The following is a 16,541-nucleotide window of genomic DNA, read 5'->3' as shown; positions in this document are numbered from 1 at the left end:
GCAGAAAGAAAAAGCAGTAAAGGGAAAAATGGTATTACTAAAGACGCAATACAGCATGGAACAGAACAATATGCCTAAATTTTACGAGATTGCCGATGGTGGGCGGAAGTTACTCCTGGTCTGTGCAATGAGCAAGAATGCTTAGTTATTGATTTTTCTTGATTAGAGCTTCTAATTCAATCTAATTATATCTTGGCAATGATTTATACAGTTTTCGCTTCATATGTGTGTGCACTTTAGTCTCCAGTTAGTCTTATGGATAAGGCTTTGGCTCGACAATCCGGAGACGGCGAATTCGATTACCGTTTCGGTCTGAAACTGGGGATTGTATTTGCCTTACAATATTCAAAATCATGAAATGGCAGGCAAAGGAAACCTTTCAATTAATAACTGTAGAAGTGCTCAAAGAACACTAAGTTGAAGTGAGGCAAGCCAACTTGTAGTGGGAACGTAGAACCACGAAGAAGAAGAAGAAGAAGAAGAAGAAGAAAAAATAGAAGAAGAAGAAGAAGAAGAAGAAAGGTGTGTGTACTTATTTTACATATTTCAATATTACTCAGGATATTATTTTTTTAACAGGCGTCGTATCACTTTGCGGTCTTTGACAAAGTTGTTTGGCATAAGGAGTGTATCGGAAAGTAGTTGAAAATGTTCAGGATGCTCTATCTCGAAGCTGGGTTGGCCATTTTATATCGGTTTTTCTAAGAAATTTTCTTTACATAGCCAAAATTAGAATAGCTTGAAGAAATTCGGAAAATGTTTAATATTATTGAAAATAGGACTGAACGAAAACACCTCAAAAAATAAAAATCTGCACAAAATGCAAATTTTAAAGGATTTTTCAGCATTCCAATAAACTGTAGCGAATATAATTGGTACGGTAAAAAGTCTGGTAAATATTGATTCTTGTTAGCAGTTGTTAGCCAACTTTATAAATTCTTGTTTTCGATAGGAAAATCCCAAACATATAAAAAATGGTCGATACAAAAAATCCTCTATATTTAGGTCATACTTTGATACTCTGCTTAACATATCTTCGAAGGTTACAAAATTCCATTCTCTGTTTGAAAGTACTTCGTCAATTCGTCAATACATATAAAATCATATCCAATTTAAAAACATGTGAATTTTAAACTTTTGTGTATTTTATATTTGCGAATATGTACGTAATTTGGAGGAGCATGAAAAAAGGGGTTTCTCAAAAATGGGCTTTTTTTCATTTTTAAGAATTGCGATTAAACGCAGTAGAAATTTTTCTCGAAAAAAATAATTCACCTATATTATGAGCATTCTGGAAAAGAATATAGGGTCTGGTACCATTTGGGCAGAGAGTCCTATTTTGGGCACTTGCTGCCATAACTCAGTCAATTTTTAACCGATTGACTTAAGTATCTAGCCATGCAATCGGATTGAAATTGACTGAGTTATAGCAGCAAGTGCCCAACATAGGTCCTTCTATCCAAATGGTCCCAGACTCTATTCGCGAAAAACAAATAAAAAATTTCAAACGTTCTCGCATATTTTTTGCAATTTCAATTTTCAGAATTTTTAAGCGCCCAAATCTGGAGATCCGTCAAACGAATCGAACTGAAAATGTTTCTCAATGTTTTTCGCGAGCAACAAGTAGCATTTTTAGTCTCGTTGGCCTGATAAACAATCAGACTTGTGCTCTTGAAGTTTTGAACGAATCGAAATGCGGCCATTGTGGCGGCTATCTTTGGCTTCTAACAATCTTGTCCTTAATCGATTTTGCTCAAATTTTGAACGTAGATTGTGGGAGTCCAACACACCGGTTTAGGAGGTAAGACTTGGCATTATTCAAAAATTTTGATCTTCATAGAAGTGTGGGCCACCCTACTGCGTATGTGTTAGAATAGATTAGATTAGAAAATATTCAGCAATTCCTCCCGATATTTCTTCTAGAAATACAATCAGAATTCATCTAGTCTAGTCTAGTCTACACATATACAGCCATTCATTGAAAGAATCCTGGAAAATGATAGAATCGACAACTTCTATCATTTTTCTTGTCATTATTAATGATTGCAGTACATCATAGATGAATTACAAGCATTAAAGCGGCCAGGCCTACTGTGCAGCGTTATTGATTCAACAAAGAAGCCATTGAGTGGGGACATCTCGTACCAACCTCTCAGCTTGATATAAAAATAAACGTGAAAAACGGTGGGGGAGACGATGCTAAGAAGGTTAATGTCTCCCCTTGGTCCTTCGTCCTTGGTCCTGGGATGGAATACAGGTATTTACTCCGTGTCCTGGCCCTAGTACCTAGGCTTAAGCGCCTTTACTCGCTCTCTGAAAAGAAACTAAAAAATACATACATATGTCCCGTCTAACAAATATCAATTAGTGTCAATCAATGTCAATCAATCATGGAACTTGAATGTACAACGTTCTCACATATTTTCATTTTTCACTGTTAGTTCGATAAGGTTCCACTGAAAAGCTCATCAGCCGGATTTCAATTTCGGCTTATTAACCAAAAATCTATGCAAACCAAAAATTTTGAGATAGACCAATTTGCACATGGATATACGATCAGACTTCTTGCTAAAGCAGATCATTTTCATTACAGAAACGTATGATTAATAGTAAAATTAGAAAGATCTCACCATGTAAAAGTCTTGCTCCAGCTAATCCAGCAATCCCAAACAGCAAACAGGAGCCATGGATTGCTGTCATATTTCCGCAGCGCAGCGGTAGCAGCGACAAGCAAAACGGTCCTTCTCAGAATGGTCGGTATCCAGTCGCAGCACTAATTCTCCCTATATTGTCGCTTCTTATCAGAACATTTCGAGCCGTGGCACACACACAATAATATCCAAAAGCAGCGAATTTCACCAAACAGAACGAACGCAATTTTGTTTATAGGCTGGCAGACCACTGTTTTCCTGATTTTCTTCAATGAATCCGGGGGCCTCATCCGACCTTGGAAGTGGGAGTCACTCACAGACAATCTTCAAGCTCTAAATCATCTTCCTTTTTTTCGCCTGCCGGAACACACTTTCACACACGCGAAAATTATTTGGTTGTCGTTGTTCCGGCCAAACCACCAGTGGATCCATGAAAAAATATACTGATTTGGGGACAACAAAGTTACCCGAAGTAAGGGATCTTTCACATCGAACTCAAATTAAGAGGAAACTTCCAAATTTATCAGAAACAAATAGTCCAAATGGCGTAACGCTATCACCCGATTAGCGATTAGACCGTCGAAATTGAATTGAACGCGGAAACGATAGAAAATGTGACAGCTAACGAAAAAAGCAGCCACCCGCGCGCAAAGCCTACTCAGTTCTTCAGAAATACAATCAGAATTCATCTAGTAATTAATTCCAAGATTCCTGAAGGGATTCGACCCTAGATTTTTAATGGAATTACTCCTGGAATCACTGTCGGTATTTCTCTCAGGCTTCTTACTGAGATCCCTTCAAGTATTCTTCTATGGACTCCTCCAGGGATACCCTCATAAACTTTTTCATGTGGTTTCCTTAGGAATTTCTCACGAGATTTTGTTTAACCCTCTAATACCCAAATTTTTGATTTTGATCTAAATATCATTTTTCGTCATCTAAAATCGATTGAAACATGTTTTGGAAGATGATTCTTTTTATTTTTTTTCTTTTTATTAATGTGTATTTTAACTTATAGCTAATTCTACACTTTCTTTTTAATTCTCGAATTCGTGAATTTCAGTTTTTGATTTTTCTAATTTTTTTTTTGAACATCCCCACACTTTTATATTTTTCCTGGAAGCCAATTTTAGGAACGGATTTTTTGAGATGAAAACATTTTGAGATTGTATGATTATTGTTGAAATATTATTATTTTAAATTTTTTTCACAGAAAATTTTATTTTCCGTGTAATTTTAAGGAAAATAATTTTAGAGTGTATTCGATTCCCTTAAACTATTAAACAAGGATAGAATGATTTGGGAAAAATTTAAAATATGTTAATTGTAGCGATTCAACAACAATGACTTCTAAAAGATGGCTAAAACATCAATTTTTCAATGATTAAAAAAAAATGTAAATACGCATTGAAATACGCCAAAATTTTTTTTGAAATATACAGAACAGTCCCAAATATATAAAAAAAAATATTTTCCACGAAACAAAAATTACAAAAATACTCAAACTATACCCCGTCTAAAGGCGGGATTGGGTATTAGAGGGTTAATGTATCCTGGGTTTTCATTAAGGAATTCTCCAGGGATTATTCGCGCGATCATAGCTTTTTGTCGAAATAAATTCATTGATTTTGCTTGGTATTTTTCCGGAATTTTTCCCGAGATTCACGTCAAGATTCTTCCCGAGATGCCTCCATTGATCCGTTCCGCGTTTCCTTTAGGGGTTTCTTCTGGGGTTCCTTTAGGAATTCTGTCAAGGATTACTTCATGATTTTTCTGGACTCCGTTAGGAATACCCCCTGGGATTTTTCATTGATTTCTCCCGGGATTTCTTTAGGGAGCATCCTCTCAGACTTCCTTCGGAGATATTTTATGGCATTCCTGAGCGATTTTTCCTGGTATTTCTTTCAAGCCAAGTAGTCTTGCAAAAATTCATTGAATGATATCTTCTCCTGGGTTTATCTCAAGGATTCTTTCAGGGATTCCATTAGGGAATTTTCTCTGTCTTCGTTTAAGAATTTCTTACTAAGACTCAAGTTAGGGATTTATCACGGTGTTTCTTCGGCATTCATCCTGAAATGCTTTTGATGATTACTTCAAGGATCCTTTCAAGAATTTCTTTTGGGATCTCTCCAGGCATTTTTCCTGACACTCCTTCCGCGATTCTTTCAGGGATTCCTTCAAGCATTTCTCTTGAGATTTTTTTTTAGAGATTCCTTCTAAGATTCTTTCGGATATTCCTTCAGAAATTTGTCCCAGGATTCCTACACTAGTCCCTATAGGGATTCCTCCAGAAATTCATTCAGACATGCTTCAGGCTTGAGACTCTTGAGGATTCTCCGGGATTCCTCTACGATTCTTTCAGAAATCTCTACCTGGGTTCTTCCCAGGAAATTCAAAGGAACTCCTTCTGGGATTCACACAGAGATTAATCCAACATTCTTATAGGGATTTCTGGTGGAACTGCTCTAGGGATTTCTCATAAAGCTTCCTTCAAGAATTCTGCCCAGGATTTTTTTATCGAGTTTTACCGGGATTCTTTCGTTAATTTATCCCCAGTTTTCTCTAGAGATTTTTTCCGAGATTCTTTTAGGGATAGTTTCGAGGATTCCGTCCGGGATTCATTTATAACTTTCTTCCGAGATTTCATAATTGTTTTCTCCCGGGATTAATTCCGGCATTCTTTCAGGAGATTTCTATTCGGATTTCTCCCTAAATTTGTCCTAGGGTTCCTTCAAGATTCTCTCAGTGACTCTTCTTGAGATTCTTTCTGGAATTACTCGAGGATTCTTTCATGAATTGCTCCCGGGGCATAGCTCAATTTCTAAAGGAATCTCTGGAGAATTTCATAAATAAAAAACAGATGAATCGTACTCTAAAAAATTAACCCTCTGATGAAATACCAGGTGGAATTTAGAGAGAAACCTTCGGAAGAATCCCTGGAGAAATACCCGAGGAATTACAGGACGAAACCCAACAGCAAATTCTGAAGAAATCCCGTAAGTATTTGTTTCAGAAACCTCCAAAGGAGTTCCAGGATAATTCTCTCGAATAATTTCTGAAGGAATCTATGGCTATCTCTGAAGCAATTCCTAGAGGCATACCTAGAGAAAGTCCAGAAAAAATCGTAAATAATTCTAAGTAGAATCATAGGAGGAATTGCTATTGAAATATTTGAAGAAATTCCTTTTAGGATTCCTGATGTAATTCCTGAAAAAATCCACGAAGGAAATCAGGAAAAAAGTTCTGGAGCAATTCCTGGAGGAATCGCAACAGCCATAATGGTTTGAGAATTTGTAGCATGAATTCCTTTAGAATCTACATGGATTCTAAAGAAATCCTAATATAAAACTATTCAGCAATGCCAAAAGATATTCCAAGATTTCTTATGGCATCCTCACCGAGAATTATAATATATTCCTGATATTTTTGATAGATGTCTTATGCTGTCTTGGCGGAGTACAACTTGTTCGAGTTCCAAAATTTAAAGAAAATTCCATAAAAATGTCATTGTAATGCTTGGGCAGATTACTGACAAGATGACATATTCCAGTGCTATCATGGTAAAATCAAAGCAAGAGGGATCTCTGAAGAAACAGCTATAACAACTTCTGAAATAGTCCATGGAACAACTGTTGAAAAAATCCCTGCTGAAATTTCTGAAGTGATTCTCTAAAGTCTCTAAAGATATTTCCTGATGTATCGCTGAAAAAATTTCAGAAGGAAATAAAATAAAAATCTGAAGAATATTCTAATTAAATTCCTGAAAGAATTTCTGAAAAAAACAGGAATATTTTAAGAATACATAGATGGGTTTTCTGAAGAAATACCAGGAGGAATACCTGAAGAAACACCTGGAAACCATAGCTGGTGTCGATAAAGCACAATTTTTTGAAGAAACTTTTGAAACATTTTCTGAAATACTCTGGAATATGTTCTGAAGGCATCACTGAAAGTTTTATAAAAGGAATCTGCGAACGATTTTTTGAAAAAAAAATTCTTGGAGGAATTTATGCTAAAATTCATGGATATCTTTTGGAAAAAATGAGGAATTCCTGAAATAAATCATGAAAGATACTTTAAAAGATTATTTTTTGTGGAAATTGCAGAATAATAAACAAATCCCAAATAATTTCTAAACAAATCTCCGAACCGAGTAAAAGGATGATTTTTTAAAACAATCCGAATTTTCGGTCGAATACGCGGATGAATTTTTGAGAGATTTTGTTAAGAAAGATTTTTTAGAAGAATTCTGAAGAAATTTTCTAAAGGAATCTTTGATACATTCTCCATTCGTTTGAAACATGTGAAAAAATAACCAGATTTCTGAAGTAATTCTAGTGCAAATTTCTCAAACAATCTCTAAAATGATTTGTGAAAAATCCCGGAGGAATTGATGAAGCGATTCATGATAGATTTCGTAAAAGAATTCTTTGTAACACTTCTGGAGGAACACATGGAAGATTTCCTGAAATAATCTGTAACATAATGATTTAACTTGGGATGTTTTCTTCGGAGACCATCGTAATAAAGTTGAAAATTCTGGGTTCACTTACTTTTATTTAACACCGAAAAATGGCAACAAAAGGCGACCGAGCGGTACAAACCTACTACTACTCGTACAGAAAGATCGTTCGGCAAATACAGCACAACTAGTAATCACGATCTATCAAGTGCTTGTCACGAACCTCTGAATTTCCGAAGGAACCCCTTGAGGAATTTCAGAAGGAATGCCTGGAGGAATTTCTGAAGCAATTCGTAAGGGAAAATTTTTGAAGCAATTCGTAAAAGAATTGCAGGATAAATCCTCGGAGGCATTTTCAAAGGAATCCCTGAATGAATTTATGAACTTTTTGAATTGTTTGGGACACTTATGTATATAACGTTATTTTGTATGTCCACTGCTCAAAATATTGGCATACATATTTTTGAAGACAAAAGATTTCGATCGAAACAAGCTAGCCAGATAGTGGGTTATTTGTTATTTAGCGAGATCAACTATAAAATTCCAACAACTTCGATCCTTTTATCAAATACTCCGTTTTCATGCGGTTTTTATATGTTTTGGTACATTTTCGTATGAATTTCTGTCTGTCTGTCTGTCTGACTCTTATGGATTCGAAAACTACCCTAACCGATAGGCGTGAAATTTGGTATGCGTAAGGTTTTGATGTCGGAAGGTTCTTAGCATAGTGTAGGACAGCCCTCATCTCTGGAAAGGGGGGCTCCCATACAAATGAATAGGCGGAGGACATCTCCAAGGACTTGCATGTCAAAAAACGCAGTAGGCAGGCAGTAGCACCAAATACAGAAGCTTCTGAATTTTCCATGCTTATTTTATTATCAGTTAAAAAGTGTTTACATTATGCTAAATTGAGGCCAATACTGCATGGAACAGTATTATAGCCCAGAACTAGCAAATATGTACCCGGATAAAAACTAACCATAGGGTATTTGGTGAAAACCATTCCTGTACCATACAGTGTACCAGCTAAAATATAGTGTATTGTAATGGAATGGTTCGCTAAAAGCTTTGCATATTGGTAGCTATTATACATTTACATCCGATCTTTATGTAACAATATATTATACTGTTTTTCTTACGTTTGAACCATTCACTATTCCGAAACAATATTTTTCCGTGCATTTTGAATTTTTTATTCAGTTTATGATATTTTCCGTGCTTTGTTTTGTTGATGTCCGTGACATTTTTGTTGCAAAGCAAATGAAAGAGAAAAAAGTGAAATAGTTGAAACATCTATTTAAAGTCAATAAAATGTTTAAATAAAGTGGCAAACCAGGTGTCCTAAGGACTGCATATCCAAGAGATATAGTGGGCTAGGTATGTAGAGTGCGATGAGAGGAATACGAATGTAGGTCAACCCGGAAAGACGCAGGCCAGATTACCGTAAATCAGTGGATGAGTTCAACACTATTCTTTCTCTTCTACTCTCATGTGAAATTGCCTTGTACAATAACCGAACTAAATGCGATTTATCTTTGACATTTTTAACATAAGGACTGGACTGGACACTGAAACGACTTCTGAGATAAGTTCGTCTTCGCTTTTTAACCTAACTTATAGTTGAATCGAACTTGACAGTTTTCTCATGAGTTGTTATGTACACATTTCATAGTTCAGTCAAATTGGAGCCTCAATATTGCAATAATGGTTAAGCACGCTATAATGATACTTATGTACCTCGTCACCCACTTCATGCAACTACATTAGTGATCTAATAACACTTAGCGCGCTAGGCATAGTTCCATCATGCCGCTCAAAGTGTTGCCACAAATAATGCTTAGTTTGCAAAACCCGGTTCAACTGTTAATGCAATCAGAGGCTACTCAGACTTAGAAGAGTTTAGGTTAGTTTGGCTAGAACTGCCATTATCGAAGGAACATGACGAGATAATATAACATTATATGGTTTATCTAATGTAGAACAATACAACATAACAAAAGAGAACCATTCCAAAACCATGATTAAATTTATAACCAGTAGTGAAATTACAATTAAAATCAATATATTTACGGTACATTTTATTGTTTGAAACCATACGTGTACCATACAATGTACGCTATATTAAAGCCCACGTATCAGTATTTCGAACAATTCATTTACAATAAAATGTATGGTTTTGTAAAAAAATATATATGGAGAAAAATATTTTTTTATATTGTTACGATACTTAACAACCCGTATAGTATATTGTAAAAATCTCATTTACAATTTACTGTATGGTGTCTAACATTACATCTTATTGTTTTTGTATTTTTTATTTTTACAGTGGTGTTTATTGTAACAATATGATTCTAAATAGTACTGTTACAATACAACATTCGATTTTTTTACTGTATTTTTTATTCGGGTAAACGGGGCATTGAAACTCCCAATTGAATGTAGCAACGGAATGTCGCAATATAGTTTACCTGTTTCGAACAGTATTCGATGGAAGAATTGATAAATACCTGAAATGAAAGAAGCAAATAATCATAATAAGGCTTTGAGTGTAATAGTACAATGATATACATGTTTACGCGTAGTCTGACTTATGCGATACCAATATACAGAACCGATGACACTATCATTCCAGAATTATACAGTTGGACATCAAAAAGTGTTAGTTCTTGATAAAATAAAATCGTATTTAAAAGACAGTTTTATGTTACGAAAATAAAGCCAAAAAAAAATATTGTTTGGAAATTTGGTTTTGAAACAATCGCACACAAAACTGAACCACGCAAAATGGAATACGGATGTACTTAATTAACAAAATAAGTACCATATACAGGGTGTTAGGTTCCTGAGTGCAAACTTTTTAAAGGGTGTTAGAGGACCATAAATGGAGAAAAAAATTGTTCTACGCATATGGTCAAATCTCAACCGTTACGTAGTTATTGTACTTCCCATGTTTTGACTCTTATTGCCTTAACTGGCTATAGCTTGAAAATGGTCAAACTTATCGAAGTTTTTTGACCCTTGTTCGAAAGATTATTGAATTTTCTATCAAATGGCATCTTTGAATCGATTGGTTTAGTTAATAACAAAGTTTTCTAGAGCAAATAGCTCAAAAGCAGTGTGTTTTAATTTATTTTTGTCAATTATCTTTAAAAAATGCGTAATAATTTAAATTTTTATCTTAGGCGAAGTTGTGACCCCTGTTCCACTCTGCAATTCATTCTTTGACACCAAACTTCTATCTCTTATCGTTTTGCTGCAATTTCGATGTTAACATCGCATTTCAGATCATAAATTTGCAACTGCCATGGAAAGCACTTTTTTGCGCACTGTGCCGCTCATTTAAATCAAAATTGCAAGAAAACGATAAGAGCTAGAGGTTTAGTGTCAAAGAACGAATAGTAGAGCGTAATAGGGGCCACAACTTTGCCAAAGAAAGAATTTTAGTTTATTACGCATGTTTTAAAGATAATTGACAAAAACCAATAAAAATACACTATTTTTAGCTATTTTGCTCTTGAAAACTTAGTTATTTAACTAAACCAATCGATTCAAAGATGCCATTTGATAGAAAATGCAATAATCGTTCGAACAAGTGTAAAAAAACTTCGATTAGTTAGACCTTTTTCAAGTTATTGCCAGTTAAGGCAATAAGAGTCAAAAACATGGGAAGTTCAATAACTACGTAACGGTTGAAATTTGAGCATATGCGTAGAACAATTTTTTTCACCATTTATGGTTCTCTATCACCCTTTAAAAAGTTTGCACTCAGGAACCTAACATCCTGTATATGGAACGAGCTCACCAATCTTTAACTACAGGGTACCACAATCTAAAAGCGGCTTTCAACTACCTTCGCTGCGCTAACCGGATAATAATTATTAGATAAACCGGATAATAATTATTAGAACACTACTATATTTTTTTCGTTATATGTACATTCAATGGAATTTTGTAATCTTCCATCAGTCGGGGCAAAATTGAAACAACCGGCAAAAGTGGGACCTTCTTTAACTGTTCTCTTTGTAGGTATAGGACGTATACATAGATCAACAGCATTCGTCATCCTCTCCAAGGGGGGTGGGAGCCATGAACGATAGACGTGGAGCGTAGATTGAGTCTACAATATCGCAGCCAGCGGTGAGCTACTCGAACGCATCAACTAAAGCAAAATACAGATCTACAGAATTGCAGCAGAACATTTCTCTCGCACTTCCAAGTGGTGTCGTCGCCCAAATGTGTACGGAAATAGTTTGTTCGCTTTTCTTGATAGGATAGTGCGCTGCTGCACGATGCATGTCTGCATAGGGTACGAACGTTGTCGTCGTCATCGTCGAAGACGACGAGATGCGTGTTCTATATTTACATCACATTTCGAAAACATCAGTCACTCATTCTAACTAAGTCAACTATTTCTATGAAGAGAATATCGACGACGACTTATAGACGGGTGCGGTGGTGATTGGTCGGTGATGGTGGAAAGGGTGGAAGATTGTTTGCGTTTAGTTGGTAGAAAACTGATTTGATGCGTTGCGCTCCTACGCGCACCTTCCCGCATTCTCTCAGGAACCGTTGTTGCTGCGTTGAATGACACTTCGGGATTGCCCGCGGATACTGTGCGAGGACTGCGGGATGCTGCGTTGAAGAGCTGCAAGTAGTTCATCTTGAAAACACTTCGTGCGCGCGCTCTTTGCTCGTGAGATATGGAGAGGATCAGCGCAACAAAGTGCTTCGTTTCGAGCACCACGATCATCACCGAGCGAGCGTCATCAACTGGAGCGAAAAGTGCTGGTGACTCACTTGAAACAATCTTTCACAGAGGAATCCACAGACGAAGTGGGCATAGAAGACACAGTCCAACTGTATATAACTCAATGACAGACAGCTATATTTTCACTGCGCGGCTTTCATTTGTCGTCGTTATTACGCATTCAAAACGCATCAGACGGAATTTATTAATTCACTAATTGTAAGTCACAACAGTAGTGTCGTTGCTTGCCGGCTGACACACCGAGAAAAATTTATACTCAATGACTGAGTTGGCCTTACTCAGAAATCGAAAAATCCTTTGTTTTCTTACTCAGTTTCGGCCAAAAGTGGGACAACCCATTGGCAATGGGTTGTCCCACTTTTAACGGAAACTGAGTAAGAAAACAAAGGATTTTTCGATTTCTGAGTAAGACCAACTCAGCCACTGAGTAGAAATTTTTCCCTGTGCAATGGCCTTTCGCTTGGGGGACGAGACGACGAGTGTTTTGGCATATTTACTCCATTAACTCACTTTCAATGTCCGGACTCGGTTAGGGGTTAAATGTTTGCATTCGTGCCCCGTTTCCCAACTGTTGTTGTTATGGGAGTTTATGGAAGATGTAGTGTTGGAGCTGGACCGACACATCAGCCCGTCGCCGAAATTAGAGCACAGCCATAAAATGGCACGTTTTTCTGGCTGCTTTGGAGGAAAGGGTTTTTGCGCTTAAAAAGAATAATAAAATTTGAAAGTATATTACACTACACTACACAGCAGGTGTTAAGTATTTGGTAAGTTGGATGTTTCCATTACCACAACAACAAAATGTGCTTCTCAGATAATCCAACACTTCCGTCAAATAAATACATGCAGGCGCCGAAGTATATATCGTTTGCAGCGGGCGAGCGAATGCATCATCACTTTTTTTCCCTTCCCTGCGTTGACCTGCTCTGACGTTGGAGGCGGCATTATCATCTAGATCTAGAAGTCCAGGTTTACACCAATGATGCCTGTTACTAACAAGCAGTTTCGTTAGTCTCTATAGAGTCAATATTGAAAGGTAATCTCAATTCGTTACATTACGAATGTGCTCGGTTTTATAGGCATATGCAATGGGCTGCCTTTCTCATCAACGGATACAGCATATGAGCGAGCATATCAAAATCTACACCATCGTTCACCGGAACAGAAAAATCAACCATCAACTAAGAGCGTAGGAACGTATAGAAGTCGAAACCGTCGTTTATGTTGCTAACACGCGACAGGATTGCGTCATGCCGCGCAACAGGCAGTTCTGAATCTAAAGAACCTATTCTACGAAATACTTCTTCCTCTCGCGGGGCGATACGGCGTTGTCGCGCCAGTTTACTCTGGCAGAGGCGTACTGTTTACATTTTGTTTTGGCGAGGCTTTTGTTTAATGCGGCTCATTAGTTTGGACGCGTGTTCACGGTTGTTCGAGTCATTTTTTTGTCTGCCGATTTGGGTTCTCCGTGTTTCGATATCTTGGCAGAAAACTTTCGGGGTAACGTAGAATGTGATGACAGTGATGGGATTTTCGGGTGTTTTCTGAAAATGCTGACTTAACAAATGTTGAATGGTGGTGGGGATTAATGGGCTGATAGTTTGTTATTTAGGGGAAACATAATAAAAGGATGAGAAACATAAAAATGTGTGCTCACATATTTGACCTACATTGAACTAATGTGAATGCGACGATGTGTGTGTGTGTGTACAATTCAACTCCCACTGTCCGACAGTGGTATTATGGAAGAAAGATGTCTGCAGTTGTCTGTATGATTTTTACTGAATTTCACACTACAAACTGAAATCATCTTTAGCCCGGGAGTTGAAAGGTGATAGCTCTGTTGGGATCCAGTGACCCGTTTCAGAATGTCTGGTTACTCACGTCCATTCCGAGGTCACTTTCACTTACAACAAGCCCCGCATGTGTGCATTACCGTTATCAAATGGATAATGATATTGCAAACACACTTCCTGTTTCAAAGAATATCTTTGAAACCGGCACGTATTTAGTTAAATTTGTTATAGTTACGATCAGAACAATCTCACCAAGAACCATCCGTGGTAGCGCTGCCGCATTGCCATAGGGACGTCAGGCTTATTCCTCGTCTCGCCTCCGTTGCACTGCTCATCATCATTGGCACAAATGTCGCTTCATTACTCACAAAACTTAAGATATGATACTAGCGCTACACGGTTTAATTCTGGAACCACTCGCGAATCACTACTGATGCCTAGCCATATCAGCCAAAGACGCAAAAAAAAGACGAAAAAAGAAGAGCATATAACCAAGCCACACCACAAACATTTCAAAATCGAAAAACCATCGAATGGAAAACGCGAATGTGAGGGCAAATTTCGGCACTATCGATACTAACGTCGGCTTTATTTGCGAGCCCCGAGCAGCGGCATGCAATGAAACACCTTCGGATGGCGTGGCTCTACCAGCAACGCGGAACACAACCCTTCACAAACTCTTAATTCCTTTAGCAACCAAGAAGCCACTTCTCATCAAAACAAACACCCACTCACTCGCGGAAGAACCATCCGGATGGCGTAGCACCGGCCCAAATCTTCAGCGGAATCGTGAAAAAGAAAAAAATAACTGGCGAACGCGAAAAAAAGTGTGACGAGCAGCTCAAAACACGTCTGCACGCGGCAACGCCTACTGCGTTTTTCCCAATGTGAATGCGACGATATTTACAAAAGCTTTATGCAAGCAGCTTAAGATATTGGTACACAGGGTCAAATGTTAGACCAAAAACAAACCAATGCTTAAGAGGAAAGGCAGTGGTGCGCCCGAGATTTGTCTGTGGTGTTCTCTGGTGCGCGCGGCTAACTATTTTAGCATTTTTGGCAATTATTGGTCAAATTTTTAAGGATTTGGAATCAATCCGTCTCTTTGAAATTGATTGAAGATCATTTTCTGTGAAGAAACCATTTTGATTAGACTTTTAGTTTTGGCTGGAATGTCTTTTTAGTGACGAAAAACTTCCAACATCTTATGACATTTCTATCTATTTTGTGTGCCAGAGACCGATTTCGGCCAAATTTCAAAAATCGGAAACAATCCGTCGATAGAGAATTTCATAAGGAATAATCTAATTGAATAAAAATTACGATAAAAAATCTCTGAAATTCTCGAAGCTCTTTAGAATCCGCATCAATAATTAGCAAAAATCTCATAAATCTTACCATTTCTTGAGGTACGATCGCCTCGAAACGACCGATGAACCCATCGGAGCAGACCAATGAATTCATGGAGTAATCCATGTAGCAGAATAAATCATCGGTCAATTCGGAAGGATTCAACAAATTCTTCTATTTTGAAATATATAAATAGTATATATTTAGCAAAAACTATGATAAAAGAAAAATAAATTCTTTCGAAACCATCTTGTTTTCGTCATTCGAAAGTTGTTTTGGCAGTTTGATTTATAATTCTATTTCGATAACTGGGTTGACAAGGTATTCTATTGAGTACATGACAATGGGATTCATAAACAAATTAGCTCGTATTCAAATAGGTTGCTCACTATCACCGCCTAGTATTTATTTCAATTTATATTTTCTTTGTATTTTTACTATTTTCAATTTTGTTTCCAACTGTTTGGTAAAAGCAGTCGACCAAACCACAGCCACACCCTAATCTTAGAAATGAACTCGATCCTTCCGAACGCAGCGTAGGACATGCATGTGTTGATGCGCTGTTGCGGGTGCGGGCGTTACACCCAAGATTATTTGATTTTTTTATATGAAAGTATAAACTTTTGTATATGCCAAAAGATTCCTTATAAAATTTCCGATCTGATGGTGCAATTTAGAATACTGAAAAAAAAAGTTCATAGCATACTTTTTGCTTTTCCAATTCGAGCGCAAACGTTCCCCGCTGTAACAGCAGCATGCGGGTGCGAGGTGAGAATCGAAAATCCAGCCAGCCAACAACAAAAGCGCAATGGGTTCATCTCATCGAACGGTACATTCATTTTCTGTTTCGACGGACCGGGCGGGCGGGTATGGTACTTGCTAACACAACACGTGATAGTTAGTTGAAATGGGAAATTCTTTCAACACTTTTTTTTAATATGTCGGCAATAATTACATACGTTCTTTTATTGAAAGAACATTTTATGTATGAGAAAAAATAATCAGTGAACGATTTTCTAGAAATGACATACCGTTTTTGAATAATTTTCCCTTTTTATGAAGATATTGGATTTCTATCATCTTTGGGATTGCAAAGGAATACCAGCACCGCACAAAGATTATTTTCTCTACAAAATCCATTATTATTTAAAATAGCAAGATCATAAATGTAGGAAGTGATCTATGGGTGTAACTGAAAATTCTGACATATCCAAAGATGATCCAAAGTAAGGATCCCGAATCTTCAGAGATTAGAAAAATGATCTCTGTATGCATAAGCGAAGAAAGTTTTCTCTGAGTAAAGCTGAAAATTCTCATGTTGATCAGTAAGAATCCCGAATATTGAAAGATTGGTAAAATGTCGAGGATTCCCCAGAGGAAACACCTGGAGGATTCTCTGAAGGGCGCTCCTGAAGGATTCCCCAGAAGAGACTCTCAAAAGATTGCCCAGAGAGAACTAGAGGGAAAACCTGTAGGATACCCCAGAGGGAACTCCTGAAGGATTCTCTAAAGAA

At 37.2% G+C, this 16,541-nt stretch overlaps 1 protein-coding gene across 3 annotated transcripts in view; it reads right to left on the bottom strand.

The window, feature by feature from the left end:
* Positions 1-16,541, bottom strand: part of LOC109401225 (uncharacterized protein DDB_G0284459) — a 337,393-nt gene that overhangs the window by 171,204 nt on the left and 149,648 nt on the right. The window lies entirely within an intron of this gene.

Source organism: Aedes albopictus, chromosome 3 (genome assembly GCF_035046485.1).
Source record: "Aedes albopictus strain Foshan chromosome 3, AalbF5, whole genome shotgun sequence".
NCBI lineage: Eukaryota > Metazoa > Arthropoda > Insecta > Diptera > Culicidae > Aedes > Aedes albopictus.
Note: the sequence above shows the minus strand (reverse complement) of the source record. Positions and strands in the feature narration are given on the sequence as shown.